The 23136-nt window shown below is 44.7% G+C and overlaps 1 long non-coding RNA gene across 2 annotated transcripts; it reads right to left on the bottom strand.

Annotated features, from left to right (window-relative positions):
- Nucleotides 1–1079: 1079 nt before the first annotated feature.
- On the bottom strand, nucleotides 1080–13274 carry LOC140213123 (uncharacterized). 2 transcript variants are annotated; one of them, XR_011890078.1, is made up of 3 exons: nucleotides 12944–13274; nucleotides 11192–11394; nucleotides 1080–3140 (listed from the first exon to the last, which is right to left on the bottom strand). It is a non-coding gene; the product is annotated as an uncharacterized lncRNA (long non-coding RNA). The 2 variants fall into 2 exon arrangements; XR_011890079.1 differs by lacking the exon at nucleotides 12944–13274 and adding an exon at nucleotides 11475–11733.
- Nucleotides 13275–23136: the final 9862 nt, after the last annotated feature.

A 23136-nucleotide genomic window follows, 5' to 3' on the forward strand; every position in this document is an offset into this window, starting at 1 on the left:
ATCTATAGGGAGGTTATTGAAAGTCTTCGACAATGATCCGCCGACGGTTTATCAAAATTACGTGATAGAGAAGGGTGCGGCATTTCTTTGTCCAGTGATGGTGGCAGGCGCCTCTACGACTACTGCTAATGCCGTAAGCACACAAAACCGAAAGCTGGCTGTACCTGAAAGAAATGCCACATGGTTGAAAAATGAATTTGGAATACGTTGGGAAGTGCCATGACCCCATAAAAAGAAAACCGACTGCCAGGCATAACTTTTATTTGCTTCATTTCCGAAGTGTCTAAAGGTAGTGTTTGTAGTAGTGTGTACCTAAGGCCCAAGTTGTGGGGCAGCGCAAATTACAAATGCCCGAAAGCCGCAACATTTATACAAATAATTTAATCCTACACGCACACAAACATTTACATGCAACAATAAAAACTCGCCTGCGTAGTCCTTGTGCTCTAGTCTCTCGACATGGCCATAAAAAACACATGACAACAATGCAGAAAGTTGTTTTCAAGTTACATTACTTTTTTTATTACAAGCACAACGCAACGTTATCATTTCACAAATGGCATTTATATATTTTGGAGCGTTAAACCGAAGTCATGTTCGAGTGTGCCGGCTCATGTGCCGCTTCAAGTGGCTGCTCTGCGAGGCAGCATACGGGCACTTCAAGCACTTGTACGGCCTGTGGCCCGTGTGCGTGCGTACATGCTTTTTGAGGTGATTTTGGCTCCTAGCGGCATACGGGCACATCGCGCAGGTGAAAGGCTTGTCACCCGTGTGCGTCTTCATGTGATACTCCAGTGACGTCTTGTAGGCGGTTGAAAATGTGCAGACGCTACACTCGTATTGGTTTCCACCAGCGTGTCCGCGCACGTGACGATTGTAGGTCTGGACAGACGCAAATGTCGCGGTACACGAAGGACACTGCAACACTGTCTCGGCGATGTGTGTGGCTCTGTGTTTTTTCAATGTCCGCGAGCTCTCCGACACATGGGCACACAGCTGGCAGCAATACGGAACGCCACTCTGTGTGCCTTCTTTACGAGCGGTGCTTTTACGTCCATCCACGGAGGAAGCACCTTTCTCCCTTTCTGTTCCTCCTCTCCACGCTTTGGACTTGCCGACCTTCTTGCGTCGACGGCCACTGCCCTCTCCAGCAGCAACTGCTTCGCCTGAAATTACGGAGATTGTGTTCTAAATAGAAAGGCTAAAAAAAGGTAGAGGCAATAGTGCACGGTGAAGAATTTTACGAAGGGGTTGGAAATGTTATCGAAATTAAGATTAGAAAACTGAACGAGCTGGTAAGCGTTCATCTTGTAATTTTTTCAGCACTCACAAAACCGGAAACGGCAGAAAAGGACAGCGCGTGCCCCACGCACTTTTCCTTTTCTGTTGCTTCGCGTTTCGTGAGCGCGGCGCAAATTCCAAGGCGACCTCAAAACAATCGACTGACATTTGCAGGGATACGATGAGAGATACGATGTACTCCATTCTTTACCGAAAAAAAATCAAAACTGGGCACTAGCACAGGCAGTCAAAATTTATGACGTCACGAACAGGTGGTGTGCAAAACTTCATGGTGGCATCTCCAACAATCGTACGTGCTTTGTGACTTTTCTAGCTTGCCAAGCCTGTTGTACTGATAAGAGTGGCTTTTTTGGCATTGTATAAAGTCAATTTACTAATACAAGTGAAATGATTTTTCTCTTCAGAGTTCTTCGAAGGTTCACACTGACAAACCGTAAAGTAAATACGGTAGTTAACTGACGATCACAAATCGATCATTTGGTAAAAAGTGCCTGCTGCACCCCAGGTCGCTCGCAACATTTTTCAGTTGAACCAATCAGTGCTATTCAAGAACAGTCCAACGCAGTACACTTACGGCTGTCTTACGCGGGAATGCCTGAGTGACCGGAATCGCACGGCACGATCGCTTTCTCTACTTCTTTTTAGCTGTAAGCGCAGCCCCAATTTACGTCATCACTCTATACTTCAATGCGCTTGCAAGGCTCGTCTCAATAGGTGGTATCCAAAACAAGTCCCGTGTGGCGTATTAATTTCTTCTGGCGCATGAAGTCACCAAAGCAGAGCCTTCGAGATTGGTCTCTGCCACGCAGACAGAACTGTTGCTGGCGCGTGGGTTTCGAGACCACCGATTTATACAGGATAGCTTAAGAACAACACAGCTAGAGAAGAGCGAGAGGCAAGTATGCGCGCAATACAAGATGTAGATGTATCGAAGGAAAAGAGGAGGTGTATGTTATTGACCAGTTTCTTATGTTCCTTAATTGTCAGTTCCCAATTCGTTCAGTACGAGAGCACTTACGAAGGCTACTAAATGCTGCGTTTACATTAATGCGACAAGTGGCGTATTGCAACACATGTCTAATACATCGCATCCAATTACACGGCGGCAGTGCACCAGAAAGGCGATTAGCAGTAGTGTAAAAGGCCATGATAGGTCGAGACAGGCAAATGTACTGCACAATGCATGTAAACGCTGGTGTATCGCATTGAGGGAGAACGGTTGCCGCCGTGTGCTCTCCTCCGCTACCCGGTAAAAGGCACTCGCCGAAAATAGATTCTATGTTTGTTTCGGACAATGGCACCGCTGAAACACATATAGGAAATGAACCGAAAGCTAGACAGCAAACACACCAAGAAAGAATTCTTACGAACAAGTATAGTACACATTCGCAAATACAATGTGCAAACGAATACACTGAATCCATGAGTGAAAACTGAAAACATAAAACACATAAAAATCCTCAAGAAACAACAACAAATCAATTGACAGCAGAATATAGTTTCGCCCAAAAATTTAGCGTTAGATATGCCATCAGTTTTAAGCTCGGTACGTGCGCTGCAAGCCTACAGCGACAACACTGTAAAAAGCGTGGTTTAAATGAGCCAAATAGTACAGAAAACACATCGCGGAAATAACAAATACTACTTCAAGCACATATGGCGCTACGCGAAGTCCGCCCTAAATGCACATGACTTTCTTTCGCGCGATGCTACGGACACTTGAAACATCTATTTCAGCACAGAAGCGTTCGTATTGACGGAAGTATTTCTCAGGCTCCCAAAATAACTTGTGTGGTGTTGGGACTGCGTCAACTTCCATGATTCTTATGACGAAGATCCTGGAAAGAAAGAAAAAAAGACAATAAATTTGCCACTGCGTTTGAAATTACGACTACAGACGCGAAAACAACCTAATCACGTATGCATGACACTATGGTGGTTTTCAGCAATAGAACTCTTCTGTATGTACCCTCGACGTTCACGCTTACAGATCAGCGTACACACGTCGGCATGCGATGCAAGTATAATTGGAAAAGGGACAAGGGAAGGAAAGGGTCCTTTGTAAACACTTTCCGTTAGTAACGTTTAGTGACCACCTCCACGCATTGACGCAGAAAGCATTCACTGCTTCGTTAACTGAGTACTGCTAGTTACGATCTCGCGTTGATGCTGCCGTTTAGTGTCTGAGTGTGCTTTGCGCTATCATGAATTTTGCATTGCTGGACTGAAGTATTGTATTGGCGGACTGACTGGCGGACTCTTCGTAACTAGTGTACTTCAAAGCAAGCGTTCATTGAAGTGGTTTTAAGTATAGCCTGTTATAAGGTCGTCTCAGCTCTTATATGTTCCCGTAACCTCGTACTCCTTAGATGAATACCACAGGTACCAAGCCGATGAGGTAGAAAGCATGTCACCAACACAATCGTGAGCTTAGGGTTCGCGATGGCGGGCGATTGCCCTCAGTGAACCTTGCGAGCTCGATCTTCCATAGCAAAAGCTTTGTAATGAAAACCAAAATGTAGATAAAAACTTTAAAATGTCATGTGCTTGCCTGCACATACGAACAAACGTTGCGACAATGCTGCTTCTGAATCAGTCAGGAAATGATAAACTTACCCAGGTTCACGTGTGACAGCCACTTGTATATCTATTGCACAATGCGCAGTGCCTATTGCTTTAAATCCTTACATTTCCTTCTTTTGCCGGCTCTTGTATTCTGTAAGGCTGATAAAGATATGCCTCCTCTTAACAGTACTATATCGCCTATGCCTTCGTGTGCCTCTTACTTCCCTTGTAATGTGAAATTTCAACACTCAAAAGCTAGCTAGCTCTTATCGTTATCAGTGTTAGAGAACGTACTAAATGTCACAGTTTGAAATACGTCCAGACCCGAAGTGACCAACGAGTTTATAGCAGAGATCTTACTACAGTTAAACAGTATATTTATGTATTCAAATAAATAGCAATACAGATGCACGACAAACCACTAATCTGACATAAAACCGAAGCAGGACCACTGTAAAAGAAATAGTACGTATTATACGGATCAAAAGAACATTCAGTAGGTGCAGTAAGTAATTAGGAAATGGCACATGTAGAAAACGAAATATTTGTGAACGTGCCACTGACGCGCTTGCAAACATGACTTGTATCCTCCGCTATCGCAATCACCAAACTCTTTATAGCCTTCTCGCCCTGGAAACAAAATATGGCAGGATAAAAAAAAAAGGTAAGGAAACAGATGTCACAATCAGCATGGCCCGAACAAACCCTCAACGCAGGTCTCCATCTGAAGCAGCGCTTGCCACCATTGCTTGAACCCTGAAAAAAAAAAGAGAGCTCTACAACTCTAAATAAACTGTCACGCTCTGTCTACGTTCAAGGAAATCATTGTAGGGGAAAAGTAGACTTTAATGAATGCAGTAAAGCTTTCAGTAAAGCATAGCAGGTCAGGAAAATATGAAACTGTGCATTACGGCAACTACTATATATATATATATATATATATATATATATATATAATGTCTTTACATATATGTTTTACCATTATTAGTTACCAACTAGCACGACAGCAACTTTTTTCTAAGAAATCTGTGCGACTCGGTAGTGGTTCGTGATTGCGGGACGAACATGATCCGTATTTGTAAAACGTTTGTTACGCCAGAAATGCTTTACGAGCAGGTTTTCGCCAATCGCGATGTCAGACATATCATTAGCGAAGGCGTCCTGCCAATGCCCAGAACTAAATGTTTCGTGAATTCGGCCCAAGAACAGCAAGGATGGAAAGAAAGCATTCAAATAGGAGGAACGTTTAGCTTATGCACGCAGGAGCGCTGCACTGCAGCCATTGACAGAAAACGCGTGCCATGCATTCATTTTAAAAGAACGAACCTGGGTATACAAAAAACCTGACAAACTTGGTTTTACATTGCCATTGTGGAGTGTAGCAGTAGAGTTATCGCATTTTTCGTTTAAATTTATCCAAACGTTTTCAGTCACTAAATTCTAGTTAGGTTCGCCACACGCCCTGTTTGAGGTTCTGCGCTGCCCGGAATCATGTACCTACTGCAACATGTACGCAAGTACCGACCCCAACTGCTTATTTTATGCACGCAGGTGACCACATTCTTAATCTGCCTAATTTCTATGGATCGCAAATCACTGTACATTATGTAGAAGGTACCGAAAGCTGCGAGCCTTCGCGCATTTAATACGATTGCCAAATCGTCATATTCAGCCTCCGTGTTTAGTCTCCGTCTTCTCTTCCTTGACAGCCTTGACATCCTGCTTCATTTTCATGTGCTTCCGTTCCTGACCAGGAAACCTTATATCCTCCTCGACTTCTGTCTTCATCTCTCCATGGACGATATGTAATATAACGTTTCGAAGTGAAGCTTCTTTCTTGCCTCTCAGTTCTTCATAACAAACTGTTTTGAGAATGTCCTGTTGCCTCGCAGTTTTGGCAACAATTTACGGGCCATAGAATTGGGTTTGAATCAAGGCTGTTTTTCACCGAAATCGCGTCTCTATGGATTATACCTTGGACTGACGTCGCTCCCCAAAGTTTGGGGGCTGCATCCTAAATTTGAGTGTAGAGATGGTTTTCATCTGGAACAGCCACTTCCAAGGTACACTTCCATCCGCCCTAAAGTCAGCGTAAAGAGCCAAGAACGTTTTCAAGTCACGTATAACTTTCTCTGCTAGGGAATTGGCACCTGAATGGTATGACGCAGTAAAAAGTTGTACGATGCAGCGTTTCTGGGCCCAAGCACGAAGCTTTGTCGCTACGAAAAGTGGGACAGTTGTCAGCTACCACGACTTTGGCATTCATACTACACCTCTTTCAAGGCGTGAAATGAGGCAGTTCGCGTCTTCGTTGCTGGGCTCAGCAGCCATAAACATGTAGCATTCGCCTACTGCCACGGAAAATGATTGGGTCCTTCGTACTCCATCCCTTTTTTTTAAGTTCATCGAAGTCAACGTGGACTGACTCTTATGGAATGTCAGAGTGGATCGGCAAGACCATGAGGTTCTTTCTAAGTCTGAGTTGTGCCTTGCATAGTTGTGCCGGGACTCATGGCAAGTCTTAAAGCATCTAGCCGCACCGGTTCTCATGTTTTTCGATGTGAATGTTTGGGTCAATTTTCGGTGAGTTCTCCAAAAGCAGTCGTGCTCACCTGACTCAAGACTAAGGTAATGGAGCCCGAGTATAGTTGGAACACATGCCCCATGTAATACACCCGTACATTCTTCACTTCTAAGTTTTCTGTTTCCTTCCATAACTTGGCCAAATTTACGCTTTCGGCGCTCGCTGCCTGGTGAACATGCAGTCTTGACAGCGCATCTACATCTAGATGTTTTATTCCTGGGCGATGAAGCACATCGAAGGTCAATTGTTGGATCTCGCTGATTCATCAGGCTACTCTTCCTTTAGGCTGAAGCTAGTTCAAGAAGGTGCCTCAAGGCTTGGTAGTTCGTGAAAAGCCTAAATTGCGGCCTTCCAAGTAGCTCTTCAAATGTCTTAAACCACGACTACTGCGAAAGCTTCTTTTTCTGCAGTTGCGTAATTCACATGGGATTTGGAAAGCATCTAAGAGTAATATCCAACAACTTGTTGCCTCCCGCTGGGCTTGCGCGAGTCTCGTTGATGAAGAACAGTGTCCATTTCATAGCGTAAAGCGTCGGTGTACAATTCTAAAGGCAAACTGAAGGCGGGCAGTGTCAGTATAGGGTCTGATGAAATGGTCTGCATGAGCTCAACATAGCATCCACCGAATTATTCGGACTATATAAAGGAAACGTCCTTTTGTGTTAAAGCTGTGGAGTCATTGCGGCGTAGTTTTTGTTAAAGGCTCGGAAGTGTCCTGTCAATCCTGAGAATCATCGGAGAGAGTGCAGGTCCTACGGTTTGACGAGCTGCGAGATGTATTGCACGTTTTCTTCATTTGTGCTTCTGTTACTTCCATCAAAAACCCTGCCCATGAACACTACCTCCTGCCAAATAATTCACTTGTCGTTATATTTATTTTCAGTTTAACTTTACTATGTTATTTAAGAACTTCGGTTAAGTGTATCACGTGGTCAACCCTTTTTATCGAGTACACTATGACATCATTAATGTAGACGTTGCAGAAATTTCCTTTGTTGTTTTTTTTTAGAACAGAATTCATCATCTGTTGGAATCAGGCCCCGAATTTTGTTTCCCACATGGAAGGCTCCTGTACTCATATATATGAAACGGTGTAAGAATTGCTGTGAATTTCTTGGTTTCTTCTTTTAATGGGACCTGCTAGTATCATTTAAATAGGTTTATTCTGACAAACATTTGCAGGCACCTGTCTCATCAATGATTTCTTTTATGCGGGGCATAGAAAAGAGTTCTGTTCATTTGTTAATTATTCTACAGTCTGTGCATAAGCGGAGTGATGCGTCTTCCTTAAATACAGTGGTGACTGGTGAAGCAAATGGTGAGGTTGATGGCCTAATGATACCAGAATCGAGCATTCTTTGAAGTTCTTGCTTTAAGCTAGTATGTTTTTCCTTGACTTATGATATAAGGATTTTTACTCATAACTCAAATGGAACTTCATAGTACTTGTAGGTGGTGGAAATTTCCCTACACATATGCGTTCCGAGAACTCAGAAGAAACATCTTTAGAACATGTAATAGTTCTTATTTTTCTGGATACTATTTCCAGTTACACCGTGTTCATCCGTAGTGATGACGTCACTCCACAATATATTAATCTTCCAAAGCTTCCCGTCTGCTCGCGACCGCAGAAAATCAAATTCGACCCCAGAGAATATCGAACATTTTGTCGTAATCTCATTGTTCCTGAACTGAACTCTTGCGAGGCTCCATCATAGCTATAGACTCGAACTGACTTTTCATAGTTAGCCTTGGCTTCGTGCACAATTCATTCCTTTATTATGCTGATTCATGCGCCAGTGTCAACGAGTGTTGTCATTTTGCGTCCATTTACAAGCATAAGGACAAAAACAACATTTATCTTAACTAGAAATACATTTTGTTTTGTTTTATGGGGATGGCGGTCACCATAAAAGGAAGCAGTCCAGATTGTGTGGGGCTTCGGGCAGTGAACGTCATCTCTTGAATGGCTCTTCCACCCTGTGTCATCTCTGAGAGCCTCAGCTGGCTACTGGCTCTGAAGCCCCGGCCTTGAGCCGACAGTTTGAATGCTTGATCATCCTAGCAGCTTGACTTCTTAACTGGCTCCGCATATACTTTCAAGCTCCTTTGAAAACATGTTGTATCGCAATAATTCACTTACGTTGACTTATTGCGCACTTTTCTCTCTCTCGATTTTTCTACCACCTGCGCTGCCGTCGGAAAAGCGGCTTTGACTGCAGATGATAAGTCTAAGAGAGTGACATATCTTAGTGAGTACAGAAAGTCATCTACGGCGGAAGGCGACCTGACTTGGACTTGATCCCGACATTCGTTTCTCATTCCGAGCATCATAAGTGGTGCTACTAATGACCCTCGAAGACTGGGTTTCGCTATTTGCAATAGCCGGCGCTTTGCGAAAAGGTATTTCAAAAGACCATTTTTCTGGTTATAGTCTCAAATGTATTTCCTCGAAAAGCACACAGAATGCACTCTTTCAATACTTTCCGCGGCTGCTTGTGCTCTATGATGCGAGAGTCTAATCATTTATTTAGCGTTTCCACCAACGTAATTCCTCATGTTAAACATGCGATAAATAACAGTGCATCAGTTATGTTCCTAAGTGTACTCATACAAATCAAGCCATGTAGTAACTCTATACGAAGTATCGTCAAATGGTTCAGGTTCCACTGGTGATTGAGCTCTTTTGTAGTTAGCAAGAGCATTTCCAAGAGCTTTCTGCTCCTGACTGTTGCATTTGCAGTGAAGTGAGCTTTACACGTGCATCTGGCAGATTAATGAGAGCCGAAGTCGCGCCTATGGTTGTGTTGCAGTTAGTAGGAAGGCCTTGCCTTGTCCAAAGGGGCAAGATCACTCGGTTCCACGCTCATTATTGCACCACCTTTTCTGATAACGTCTTACACCGTAGTACTGGCCTCGGCGACAATGATGTTGAGAAGAGCCGGGGTGATCATCTGGTATTTTGTACAAGTGAAGTCCTGTTTATCCAGCCCCTATCGAAATATAGCCGCCGCAGCGGGGGTTTGATCCGGCGCCTACGGGCTTAGCAGCGCAACACCGAAACCTCTACATCCGCACGGCGGATGCTCACTGAGCATTGAGGTTGCAGATGATCGACATCCAGGATCACGATGAAGAAGCTAGATCGTGATTGAATTATTTTGGATCAAGCAAAATCGCGATTAGAAATGCTCGTTTGGTAGCACTCAATCTGGATCTGGCTCGGCCGCATCGATAGTGCCCGTGTGACATGGGCATCAGTCGATGCGGCAGGAGGTTTAATTGCTTGTTCACTACAGTAGCGAACAGCAGCTCACGTAATTCTCGCTAATCAAATGCAATATGTGAAGTAGAGAGCAGAGTAAGTATCAATGGCTGTTTTCATAACGTAAACGTGAACGTGACCGCATTTGTCCCGGCGGTTCATTGCTGTCTTCGCGCTGTAAGCAGCAGGACACTGCTAATTGAGCACCCACATAGTTTGATATTTTGAGAAAAGTGCGAGTGAAATCAGCATATTTAGTCGGCGTCTGACGGCTACCATTTGTCGCGGGGTATTTCCCGCACGCACCTTGTTTGTCGCTGCTTCTCGTGTATTGGGAATCTCAAAAAAAGCCGATCCCACTGCCACTCGTCGTGCGATTTACCCATGCAAGCGCGTAACAGCGTGCCGGCATGACCAACCGGCTCGGCGTACGCGCACAATTCCCCCCCCCCCCCCCCCCAAGTACAATATTAAATAAAAATTATGGCCAGTTGTACTCTGTGAAAACTGTTGGAACCGCGGAGCTGGTCTATTTGTTTTCATGGAGTGGAACACTGGCCGTATCTTTTTTTAAGTTTGCGTTCTACCTCATTCGTTATCGTGGCGTTCCGTTTGCGTTGCTTGATCTTGCCTCACCAATGCAGCTTGTGTTGCAGTGTGTCGCGTGGGCTCCTGCCGCCCTTGTCGCCGCTTAGACTTCATAAGCATGGCTTTATGATCGCTGTGGTATACAGCGAGCGGCGCTCCTATTTGCAGGTAAATCACGTTCGCGAAGACCAAGTCAACGCAGGTGCCCATAACGGTAGTTGGCTGCTTGCCCCACGCATTGCTAAAACGTGCTGATCCAAACTTTGCACGCCTGTATTCTACAATCCAGTTCTCCAGTAAACGATTATGTCGAAATACCCGACAACTACATCGGGAACTCTTCCGTAGCATGCGCAAGCTTTCGCTGGCGCTGACGTCGGGCGGCTTCTTCCTCGGGAGTATAAGCCATCTTGGCCATTTTCGAATAATGAATGCGGAGCTAGAACTGACTTATTTTGTTCGTACCCCACCGAGCCTCTCACTGGCATACTTTTCCCAAACACTGATTAGCTGCCTGACAACTGCCCCGTTCTCGGCGCGGCACAGCTGTCTGCCTCTCTCGCCCCTCGCTCTCACACACAAAGCTGTAAGAGCGTACTAACGTGCGTGCGGCGTGCATTTTGCCAACCAAACACTCCCGCTTGTACTGGAAAACAACGTGAGTGAATTGACGTGTCGTAGGCCGGGAGAGGTCTATTTATACATGACCTCACCGTACATTCGAGCGTAATTTCCGGTGCTCACGTTCACTTTACGTGCGCGTCCCGACCAAAGAGGGGCGTTCTGCGCGTACGTAGGGACGTTTGGCGCCGACTGATCACTTTGTAGCAGTGGTTAGACGACAAAAACAGGGATAAAGAGCGATACTACGTGCGTCAACATCTTACCTGCTTTATTTTCTGCACCATACATCACCGACGCTAGTCCCGATTTGCCGCGCCGGCGCAAACGATGCCGGCGTCCAGCTGCGCATTGTCGCATACGCCTGGTCATACAGCTACTTCGGGCTCCAACGCAAGCTGCGTTTCTGGATGACTTTTGCAGGAGAACACATTGTTAAGCTAGTTGCAGCTGTGAGAAGGACATAACCCTGCACAATGACACAATACGAAATAAATACATATGGGTGTATGTCACAGGCTCTAGTGCCGCGTATGTATACGTCTCTACCTTTGTCGTTATGTCTCTTCACCACATGTCTTTTGGCTGTCTTATATCTGACATCTGATACCGATCACACCGACATGCGATGCCGCAGACGCTGTCGCACGAAAGCCGTTGTGGACCTCGTATAACAGTTTCGCTGTAATATGAATAATTGACAATCACTTTAGCATGCGCCAAAGAGGGCGAAGGCGAAAGCCTACGCTCTCAAGAGTCATTCAATAAATTACTTGACATTCTCATTTAAATGAGTTGTTACTTCTCGTTTTTCTTAATACTTGTTCTTTCATTCTTTTATTATTACTTGTTCAAGGGCCGTAATTGATCCTACCTTAATGAACTATGCCTTAACTAACTCCAGCCTAATTACCAGAAAAAGTCGTGGGTTCGACTCCCACCGTGGTCGTCGGTTCGAGTACCTGAATTAACTCTATCTTAACACGATGACAACGGTGACCCGCGCACCATCAAAATTGTTGCATACGCGTTTGCATACAGGTAAGACACGATGCCGGGTCGTTATGGTAAGTAAATTACTACACCGAGTAGTCATCGTGTACGATTTGACGTCGACGACACGGTTTTCGCTCAAGGCCATTGAAAGTCGTCTGAACGATGAGATATATAAGGCTCTCACCTTAATAATTCTCGGCCGCGTTTCGCCGCCACGTAATGACTTGAAACTACTCGAATGAGAACTGGTTTGTCTTCGACCACCGCTCGGCATCGCTAAGCTAGCGTCACAGGACATTTCCCATTTTTACCTGCGTTTCTTAAGCTACAGCAGGAAGATGATACCTTCGGAAGGAAAACTGTACAGTCGTTAGCACACTTGTCGACAGCGCTCGAACGCCATGCTTTCAGCTGCAGTGACGGCCGTAACAATTGATGCACGACAGCGCGCACCTGACGATGCGCATTCACGCTGATGGAAGCAATCTTTTTGACGTCTTGTCGCTTACCGAGTCTTCAATCGTTACGATCGCCTGCAAAGCTGTTACAGGGGCGCTCCGCTCCCCCATACGATCGCACCTTCACCGACGGTCGCAAGTTACTGGAGCTACTGAAGCCTCAGTAGCCGGTGAGGGGAAAAGATTAACGCAGCGTGACTGTGCACGCAAACTACCTTGAAGCACGCGTTATCGGCAGACAGCGCCTTTGCTCTAGCGCTCTAGACAAGTGTGCCGACTACTGCGTAAAAGGGGCAAAGACAGCTATATTGTACACTAACCTCCGTATTCAGAAATGCAGCTTCACTTGAAGCTCATGCTTGATATAAATGACGCCTGGTGCGAACTTGCCGAAGACGCTCATTGCGTTTCTTTAGGTGCGTTGACGACAGGCGTCGTTTAAACCAAGTCAAGCAAGGGCTTCAAATTAAGATGCATTTCTGAATACGGGGGCAAGTAAATACAATTCAGTTGCAAGCTTAGCGTCTCTTAAGAAAACGTTTGCTCGAAGCGCAGCTCGCTCACGGCTCGACAGCGTTCCGGTGAACTTGCAGTGGCCGCGTCGCTTGAAGAGAGGCTCGCCGGCAAAGCGCTGGCTAGCGCCGTCCTGCATGTCTGTTGGGTCACGTGGACGTTGGGAAGTATCCCCCGTGCGGGTGCTCGTGCTGGGGTAACCCTCTGGAAAGCACTGGCCGCCTCGGAGCGCAACAGGCCCCCGACAAGATCTGCGCGTCTTCTCTCTTCGACTTGTCCGTTGCCTTTGCAAAGGCATCCAGCGTTGCTCGATCGCGAAGGCAAGGCTCAGTTGCGCGTGCCAGGCGCGCGCTGGAGAACGAGCCCGGCAAACGGCGGTGCGCGTGAACGATTCTCTGTGCGCAGGGTTGCCAGATGGTCCCAACGAAACATCGCCAAATGATCTCAAAATGTAGCTCGAAAATAGCCAGACCCATATTTTTTGTGAGCGAAAAGTAGCCAAAAACATAGCCAAAAGAGTTGATGATGCTGTGCAGGTGGTGCCTAAATTTGACCGCATATTTTCCCGGCTCTAAAATTACTTCCGCCGCAAGCGTAAAAAATTCCTGGTTAGGGATGCCACTCAGACGTGGATTTGGACAACAGTTATTGTTACAATAAACCGAAAGATTTCTTTTCTTATTTATTCATGAGGTTATTGGTATTTACTGAGCCACGTTCAGAGCTAGGTTTAGTTCGCGCCTCACTTTTTCCGAGGCATTTTTCTATACAAGTCAGGCGAAATATTGCCAGCTCCAACCTCGAGGATCAGGTTAGGCTGGTCACGATCGAGTGCCCAGGAGGCGAACCGAACTCAAGGCTTTGAAATAGGGATGCCTTTCCTGTAGGCTTGATTTCTAAAATAAACATGCTATTTCTATCCCGCTCTCTCTCTTTCTCTCTGAATATATTCGAAAGCAGCTCGACGCAGAGTTAGCAAATGCTTCTGCTTGGAGGAACACTGGTGACTCAGAAGGGTGACTCAGGAGGGTGACTCGCCTCGCTCAAACCGCCATCAGCGGTGCACCGGACGCTACCGGCTTGGACGTTGCCGGACGCTACGGGCGCGGCTGGCACGGACGAGGCGCGGGCATCACGGACCGCTGGCGTTGAAAAGAGCACCAACTACTATGCATCAGCGCTAGAAGTTGACAAACAAGTGTAGGTATAGTGCCCTGTATCTGCCTTTTAAATATCGCTATTGGAAATGAGAAATAAAACTTCAGCGTACTACATTACAGCTTGAGTGATATTGTGAACAAACATTGGACGAGCTCGGAAGCAATAGCTTTTTTAACTCGTTTGGGAAGTAACTAGCCCATGTAATGTGGCCTTGACTGGTTGCCCAGATGACCGCTTCTTCTTTCTCGCAACTTGCCCGGATGTTCTCGTTTGAGTGCCCGTATAACGGGCACTCAAACACAGAACACTGGACTCTGAAGAAAACTTGAAACCTTCTCGCGTTTTCCTCCTGTGAAGAAGCGGCAGTTGTGTCTGTAATTCGCTTTTGAGTGGGAACAAACAGAACGGCTCGCTGGCCCAGATCATGAAAGGTGAATCAAAGTTTATAGTTTTAATTGCCAGCTGGATTACGGCGCTGGAAATAATCCAGGTGGTATTACTTTGGAAAAGAGTTGAACGGCGCAATATTTAAACAAGGATTCGCTGGAAAGGTTCGTGTAATATAAAAACGTGCACGTAAGTTTCTATGAATGCAGGCGCGAATGCGTGTGTTGCTAAATTTCTGAGGAGAGGCTGGTTACCTTACTTTAAGTGCGATTTGAAAAAAAATGTAATTCAACAAGGGAAAACACAAAGCTTATTTTATGGGTCGCGCACGGCTGCCACGAAGTTAAGTACAGCGTAAACCCCTTTGTCTAACAAATTCAAGCACTATACATCAAAATAGGAAGTCAGTAGAACACTAATATACCTTTGCATACTGGCAAGAACTATTTCCTGAACCACCAGTGCGATGTGGGCAAAAATAATAAAATACGGACGTAGCACTACCACAAACAGATGTTATTTATATCGAACGTAGTTCTTTTTTCATCACAGCTCGAGAATACGCATGCGCAAAGTACATTGTAATGCGTAGTAAGTCGAACAAATAGGAATTACAATGGTCACAAAGTACGTCCAATAAAACGTACGTCATAATCGCAATTACTCGCGCTCGCATAGCATAAATTGAAAAACTATTGTCGCAGGAGTACGGTATGAAAATCGACGAATCATCATCCTGACTTTGGCAAGGCAATCATTCACCGACCTTTGATGAGAAATTGCCTTGCCATCTTCATTGTGGACGAACATCCTTCTCATATATTTACAGAGCTTATCATTGTAATAATATGATACGTTCAATAAGTACCATGAAACAATCGCAACTTTCACGTGATACAAATCTGCTTGACTATAACAAAGAACTAAACAAGAAAACATTGCGTAGAGTCCCAGTTGATACTTCTCACACTGGTGAATTACGAAAATGGGTTAAATACACAATCTAGCCCCATTTGAGTTACCTCCCACGCTCACTTGGACCACATAGAACTGCATGTCTGAAACGCGACAGAAACTGTTTTCTGGCTGAAAATTGTTGCACCAATCCCCATTATCTGCCAGACCAAACTTAACGCAGTGTCTCATTCTACATGCGGTTTCTCAGATCCTTCTTTGTCAACGAAACCTGGCCGAACAACACGATTTCTATGGTTGCGTTCGAAACAGACAGCACAAGTAGGGGTAAAGCGAGCTCAGATAGCAGGGGAACATTGGATTTCCGGCACAGTTTTTGCATTTTGCAATAAGGACCATGGGTGAAAAGGACGTGCCACGACATGCGTACGTGTACTCGAGCTGTTGTGCAAGTACACAAAATGTTTGCTGTATAGCAGCCGGCACGAACCACATAGTCGACAGCTGTCAGACCTACTGTTTTTCTTGCTGAATCACGCGTGAACCGGCAGCAGATGGCGCCGAAACAAAAAAAAGAAGAGGGCTTAGCGCTGGAAATGCGTATAAACATAGCAACCATGACTTAACGTCATGCTCCCAGTGCCAACATTGCGTAAAAACACAGCCTTGTATATTGTCTTCACACCTTTGTAGCAGCAATGAGCTTTGGATTTACATAAACCTGGGTTCCCGAATTTCGTCAGTGTTGACGTGGTCCTCGGGACTCGGGAAGTCCTTAAGACAAAAATATCCCAAATATAGTCATGTAGGCAACCCAGAATTTTCGACGCCAGCCCGCATAAAAAGTAGCCCAATTTGGCTATTATTAGCCCAATCTGGCAACCTTGATCTGTGGGGCATATTGTATGAAAGTCTATGCCGTGGGGAATGCATTCTCGCATGTGTTAATGTGATACTGCGCCAAGTAGTCCAGCAGGGTAGTCCAGCAGGGGGGCGCGCCGCTTTATGGACTATGAAATTTCCTCGCGCCGGCGCGGGCAAATCTCGCAGAACATGGCCGCTCCATGTCCACTGGAAAGAGTTTTTTTTTTTTTTTTTTAGTTTCCGCATAGCAGAATTATGATTCTCGGATATTAAAATTACAGTCCAACGCTATCATGTCTGCAGGTTGTTTGAAAGTGGTACTTTCCGATTTTTCTGGCGTATTTTACCTTGAGAAATTCAATTAGGTTAGTAACTCCCTTGCGCTACGTGGGGGGGGGGGGGGGGGGGGCTGCTTGGTTGGGTGTACGGGGTTGGAACTGATTTTTCCGAACTGACGGTCGACTCTGGACGCGGAGATCCGACGCCGGATTCTCGGCAACACAGCGCCCTTAATGCGATCGCGCTGAAAAAAAAAAGAAAAGCGATCATATAAAACAGATTTGACGCATGTCGTGTATTTTATGTCTCGTTTCATTAAAGGCGATGTTAAATAGGATGTTTTTGTTTGCTGTTACCCAACTTAAACTAACACGAGTGACACTTTGGAACTATATATATATAGAAGGCACGGCACTTGACAAGCTGGCAGGATGGCTAAACCACCGCTCCTACCTTTGCAGGCATGGCCGTGGATTATTGCCGTGATTTCTTCGCAGTCTACACCCTTGCTGAATCATCTGGGAAACAAGGCATCTGACAGCTCATTGGACGATCTTCGGTGGACGACGGTGACGTCAGCAACCATAAGCGTACTAAAGAACCGACACGACGATGAGCACAGCAGAGGGCACGGCACTTGTCAAGCTGGCAGGATGGCTAAACCACCGCTCCTACCTTTGCAGGTTGGTGTACAAACTTATGCAGTTTGTTGCAAAAGCGACAACAGACTCTTGATTGTCGTGCCGTGCCCTCGCATGTGTGGTGGACTGTTGGTCGACATTATTGCTATTGTTAACTTCAGGGGATGTAGAGGAAAACCCGGGCCCGAAGACTGCTGAATTGTTAACAACAAATCTTGGATAATTAGAAAGAATCTGATGACAAGATGAACACGATTAGAAAAGAAGTCGCTGAACTTAATATGAAGGCTGAAAGAATGAACAGGCATCTCACGGCCGTGCAGGAAATGCAAAAGAAAATTGAGAGACTAGAAAACATTGTTCAACAACAAGCTGAACGACTGGTGGATTATGAAAACAGAAACAGAAGAAATAATCTACTAGTTTTCGGTGTTCCCTAGGCCAGAACTGAGAAGGAAACAGATTTGCGGATAGTTGTCGTAGATAACATTTTCGGAAGCTTGTTGGAGGTAGAAACTAAATCCATAGAAGGAATTCATCGCATTGGTAATCGAAGACAAGGCCGGGTAAGACCAGTAATTATGAAGATCATGGATTATCGCGAAAAAAAGAAAGTGATGCGCAACTGTAAAAAACTAAAGGGCACTTCTTTTAGTATCAATAATGACTACTCAAAAGAGACCGTTGATCTGAGAAAGAAATTATGGGAAAGTAGTGCGCCGGACCGAGCTAAGGGGGCACGAGTATCACTGGTGTATGATAAAGATAAATGGCCGCATGTTTGTTTGGGATCATGAGCAAAATGAACGGCGTCTGTATAAAAGCCGGAGTGACAAGACCGATAAAGACGAAACAACTCCAACACCAAGTGCGCATGACCGGCATGAATCCTTTAACTCGGATAGTTCTGCCAGCAGTTCAAGAAATCCGCCCCACTTATAGCTACGAATTCTTGTGCAATATGTTCGTAGCATAGTTAATAAAGTCGCAGAACTAGAAAACAGTCTACTGGCGCATAGTCCCCATGTAATATTACTTACAGAAACATGGCTGCGTGAGGGACTACGCAGTGATTGCATTGTTCCTTCCAGGTACAAATTCTTTAGGTGGGACAGAGATTCATGAGGTGGTAGTGCTGCCATCAGAGTTAAAAATTCCGTCCAAGCTTCTACGATTGAATATAATGTTCCCGAAAGTGTATGGTGCAATCTTGCATTCGAAAACAGAATGTACTTCACTGGCGTAGTATACAGACCACCTGCGTCTTCACCAGCGTTTCTGGATCTGCTAAGCGAATTCTTGGTTGACCATGTTAACAGAACACGGCTGATAATGGCTGGAGACTTTAATTTGCCGCACATTAACTGGCAAAGTTTATTGCCTGGCGAGACAGAAACAATCAGCTCAGAAAAGCTCTTGGAAATAAAATTTTGTCATGGCTTGGAACAAATTGTGCAAGAACCAACTAGGGTTACAGAAAAGTCAGTCATTATTGTATCTTGTTTTCCTATCACACAACACAATATATCATGCATTAGATATATTGGAGGGCATATCAGACCATAAAATGTTGTCTGAACATACCGACCAATGTGTACAGTGTAGAGAGACCGCTTCTTCCAGTAAAAGTAAAAGACTTTAAAAATGCAGATGACGCCACCATCATCGATTTTTTTAGAATTACAGTTTAGTTACTTCGAGCAGGCATCGAAGTGCGAGTCTGTGGAGCAACTGTGGCAAAGATTTAAAAGTAGCATCACAACTTGCGTCGAGCGTTTTTTTCCAACTCGTATTAAGAAAACGCGCAAACGAAACCCCTGGATAACACGCAGCATTATCCATATGAAACGGAAAATTAAGAGACTACGAAAACAGAAATTGAGAGCGATGGAAGTTGCAGCTATAAAAATCGAGATGAAAGAAGCTCTTGTGAAATCGAAAAAACAGTTCTTTGATCACACGCTGGCCAACTTTCTTAAAAGTTCACCACATAAATTTTGGCGTTACTTCAGTGAAAGAAAGGAAAAAAATTGAACAGATCGAACATGAAGGAGAAGTCCTGACACGAGTTGAAAACTTAGCCGATACTTTCAATCGTTTCTTTCAGTCTGTTTATACAACGAATAAAGGTGATAAGATAGGCGAATACATGAACAGCGACATGAGGACCGCAATGGAACCAGTTATTATCAGCCGTGAAGGTGTCTTACAATTGCTGCTTGAAGTAGACGCGAAGAAGGGAAGCGGACCGGATGGTCTGCCAACTGAATTTTTGAAACGATATGCCGAATGAATTTCCTTTTACTTAGAGATAATGTTTGCGAAGTCAATTGAAACTCATTCACTTCCAGAAGACTGGCGCAATGCTATGTAATTCCTGTTTTTAAAAATGACAACCTTACGCAAGTAAACAATTACCGACCCATATCCTTGACGTCAGTTTGCTGCAAGGCCCTAGAACACGTTATTGCAAAACATATTATTAGTTTTCTTGACACTAACGAGTTGCTTTCCAGAATCCAGCATGGATTTAGGAGCGGTCTTTCTACGGTGACACAGTTAACAGAAACACTCCATGATTTCTACTTGAACATGCATGCACACCTACAAACAGACGTAATAAGTGATGATTTTGGGAAAGCTTTCGATAAGGTTTCTCACCGTAAATTGCTTTTGAAGCTCGATAAAATAGGAATAGGTAAAGAAGTAATACAATGGATAGAGGCCTATTTATCTATGCGTCAACAGTCTGTAAAGATTGAGGATTGCATTTCAAATCCATTGCGTGTGTACTCTGGGGTTCCCCAAGGTTCTGTTTTGGGGCCAATACTGTTTTTGTTGTTTGTTTATGATATCGGTGCGCTAGTTGAACCGCCTGTTAAAATGAAACTTTTTGCTGATGATTGTTTGATTTATTCCCCAATAGGTTGTGAAGGTGACCAAATTAATCTGAGTAGACGTTTACAGGCATTAGACGAGTGGTGTTTAAAATGGGACATGGAAATAAACTATAGCAAAACAACATTTACGCATATTCGCTCAAGTAGGAGCGAACTTTCCTTCATATACCGCATCGAAAACCATCCTCTGAATAATGCAGCTTCTTTCAAATACTTAAGAGTCAGTATTAAGCACACATCGCAATGACATTCACACATTGATAACATATGTTCAAAGGCAAACTAAAAACTAAACTTTTTAAAGAAAAAACTAGAATGCGCTACACGGGACGTGAAATTAACAGCCTACAAAACTTTTGTACGACCAGACTTGGAGTACGCTTGTGTTGTGTGGTCCCCTCATCAGAAAGTTCTGAAAGCAAAAATAGAAGGAATACAAAGATTGGCAGTCCGTTTCATATGCGGAAAATACCGCCGCATGGAGTCTGTTACAGCCTTCTTAAAATCTTGTGAACTAGAGCCTATGGAGGAACGCAGACATAAGAGTAGTCTAAAGTTTCTTTTTAAAATCATGACTGGGCGAACAAAAATAAACAAGGATCTATATCTACAACCTCCAGGAAGGAGATGCGATCGTCTCAACAATAGCTCAGCTATTCAACCTTATCTAACACGTACTGATGCTTTTCGTTTCTCCTTTTTTCCTGACACGATTGAAATGGGGAACAGATTGCCTAATGCAGTTGTGAGCAACGAGGGCCCTGGCGAATTTGAAAATGCGTTAGATACTTTCTTTTGCGAGGATGTATACTAAATTTTTGCTACGAGCATTTTTGTTGGCTTTTCTTTGTGTAACTACTGTTCTTTGCTACTTTCTTTTCTCGTTGTTAACTACCAACTTTCTCGCTGTTAACTACCAAGAGCGCCAGTGAATTTGTATGTTACATAGAAAGAAAATTATGTATCATGTATCCTTGACACATCACCCTCCCTGTAATGACCCCAAGAACGGGGTTGACAGTATCAAATAAATAAATAAATATTAAGGAGCTGTGTCACTTGCACGTGCGCTTTGCATCTGTAGGTTTTCCTGCATTGCCACAAAAACTTGCCCGCGAGTATACCATGTGTCCACGTAACTTGTGCAAATATTTAAGCATACCTGTATACAAGGGCCACGCAGCTGGACAGAACCAAGGTAATGTTGTTTGGCGTCGCTTCGAGCAAGTCTGAGTGTTTCTTGTATTTGGCCTGAATACAAAATCAATTATTAATGCTTAATAATCTTCCGAAAGATTACATTGAGAGCAATAGTGTCAATCTCATCTCGCGATGAGTGTCGGCGGTTATGCCAATAGCATTCGAGCAATGTATAAACCGCATTCCTGAAGTGACATTTATTTAACCCGAATAGCAATAATTCTGACACTTTCGTTTATTCGGTTTACGTGCCACATACTGCGATATCGTCCCACTTCGCTTTGAAACTCGCTTGCCGAGGTCACCCGTGAGCATGGAGGCACCACGACGGCGGTGTGACGCTCACGCAGGGACGATGGAATGACGAAGAAGGAATTATATCGATGGGACGAGAAAGACGGTTCAACAGAATGACGGCAATGAGATGTCGATTTTTAAATTAAGACAACGGTGACGACAGCAGCGTGACGACGACGACGACTGTAGAACAATTAAACGATGACTTTTGTATGACAATGGCAGGCAATAACAGCATGGCGACAACCAGGGTTAAATGACGAGAATTGCACGCCCCGCTCTAGGAAAGCAAATCCTGGCCGTCCGGCATGCCCGCGCCCGGGCCGGTGGGCTAGACCTGCCGGTCCCCACGGGGAACTAGCCGGGTGCGCGACGAGTTCGCGTCCTCGCCGTACCTGCAATAATGTTTCTTCACTCACTCACTCACGACCACGGCGGCATGATGACAATTGTACGACAACGGATCAAAGATAGCGACGTTCTGACGACGTCGCAGTGATTATGACAGCATGATAACGGCGCCATAATCACAATTGAATGACGACAGTATGATTACGACAGAATGACGAACCAGAAATGATGTCCATGGATCGACGAAGGTGGTAAGAAGACGATGGCACGACGACAAAGCGATGACCTTACTGAAGTAATGACGATGGTGAAAGGACATCATGATGACAATGGCATGATGACAGCAGTATGACGACTACTGTGTGAGAACTATGCCTCACGACAACGGCATGGCAAGAGTCGGACATCGAAGTTACAATGACGACGACTGTGACGGCGTTACGACCATGGTATGACATGAATGCGCGATGACGACAGTCTGGCGACGACACAGTAAAGACGATGGCATGACAATGGCATGAGGACAAAGGGATGATGACGAGAATATGCTGACAATGATGAAGTAATGACTGTGTCATGAAATCTGAACGGCAACGTTGCCGTGACGACGACGGCATAACGAGCGTCGGATGAAGCTGGTGTGACGACGATGGCACGACCACGATGACATGACAACGATGGGCCGACAAAGGATGCATGGTAGCGATTGTCTGACGATGGCGGCATGTATAATCATGATTAAGTGGCGACAGTTTAATTAAGACAGAGTGACAAATAAAGATATACACCGATAGAACGACGAAAGCGGTATGAAGATGACAGCATCGCGACAATGTGATGACGGTACTGACGGCGCGACAATAGTAAAACGACACCGTGACAACGACGGCATTACGACGACGGTGTGATGACTGCATGACGGCAGCCGGATGACACAACGATGCAATTATCACGACAGCACCACGACCATACCTAGTGACCCAAGCAATTAGACAACTTGGACCACTCGGTCCGGGTAGGAAGAGATAGATAGATAGATAGATAGATAGATAGATAGATAGATAGATAGATAGATAGATAGATAGATAGATAGATAGATAGATAGATAGATAGATAGATAGATAGATAGATAGATAGATAGATAGATAGATAGATAGATAGATAGATAGATAGATAGATAGATAGATAGATAGATAGATAGATAGATAGATAGATAGATAGATAGATAGATAGATAGATAGATAGATAG

The sequence above is a fragment of the Dermacentor andersoni genome, chromosome 9 (assembly GCF_023375885.2).
Source record: "Dermacentor andersoni chromosome 9, qqDerAnde1_hic_scaffold, whole genome shotgun sequence".
NCBI classification, from domain to species: Eukaryota; Metazoa; Arthropoda; class Arachnida; order Ixodida; family Ixodidae; genus Dermacentor; species Dermacentor andersoni.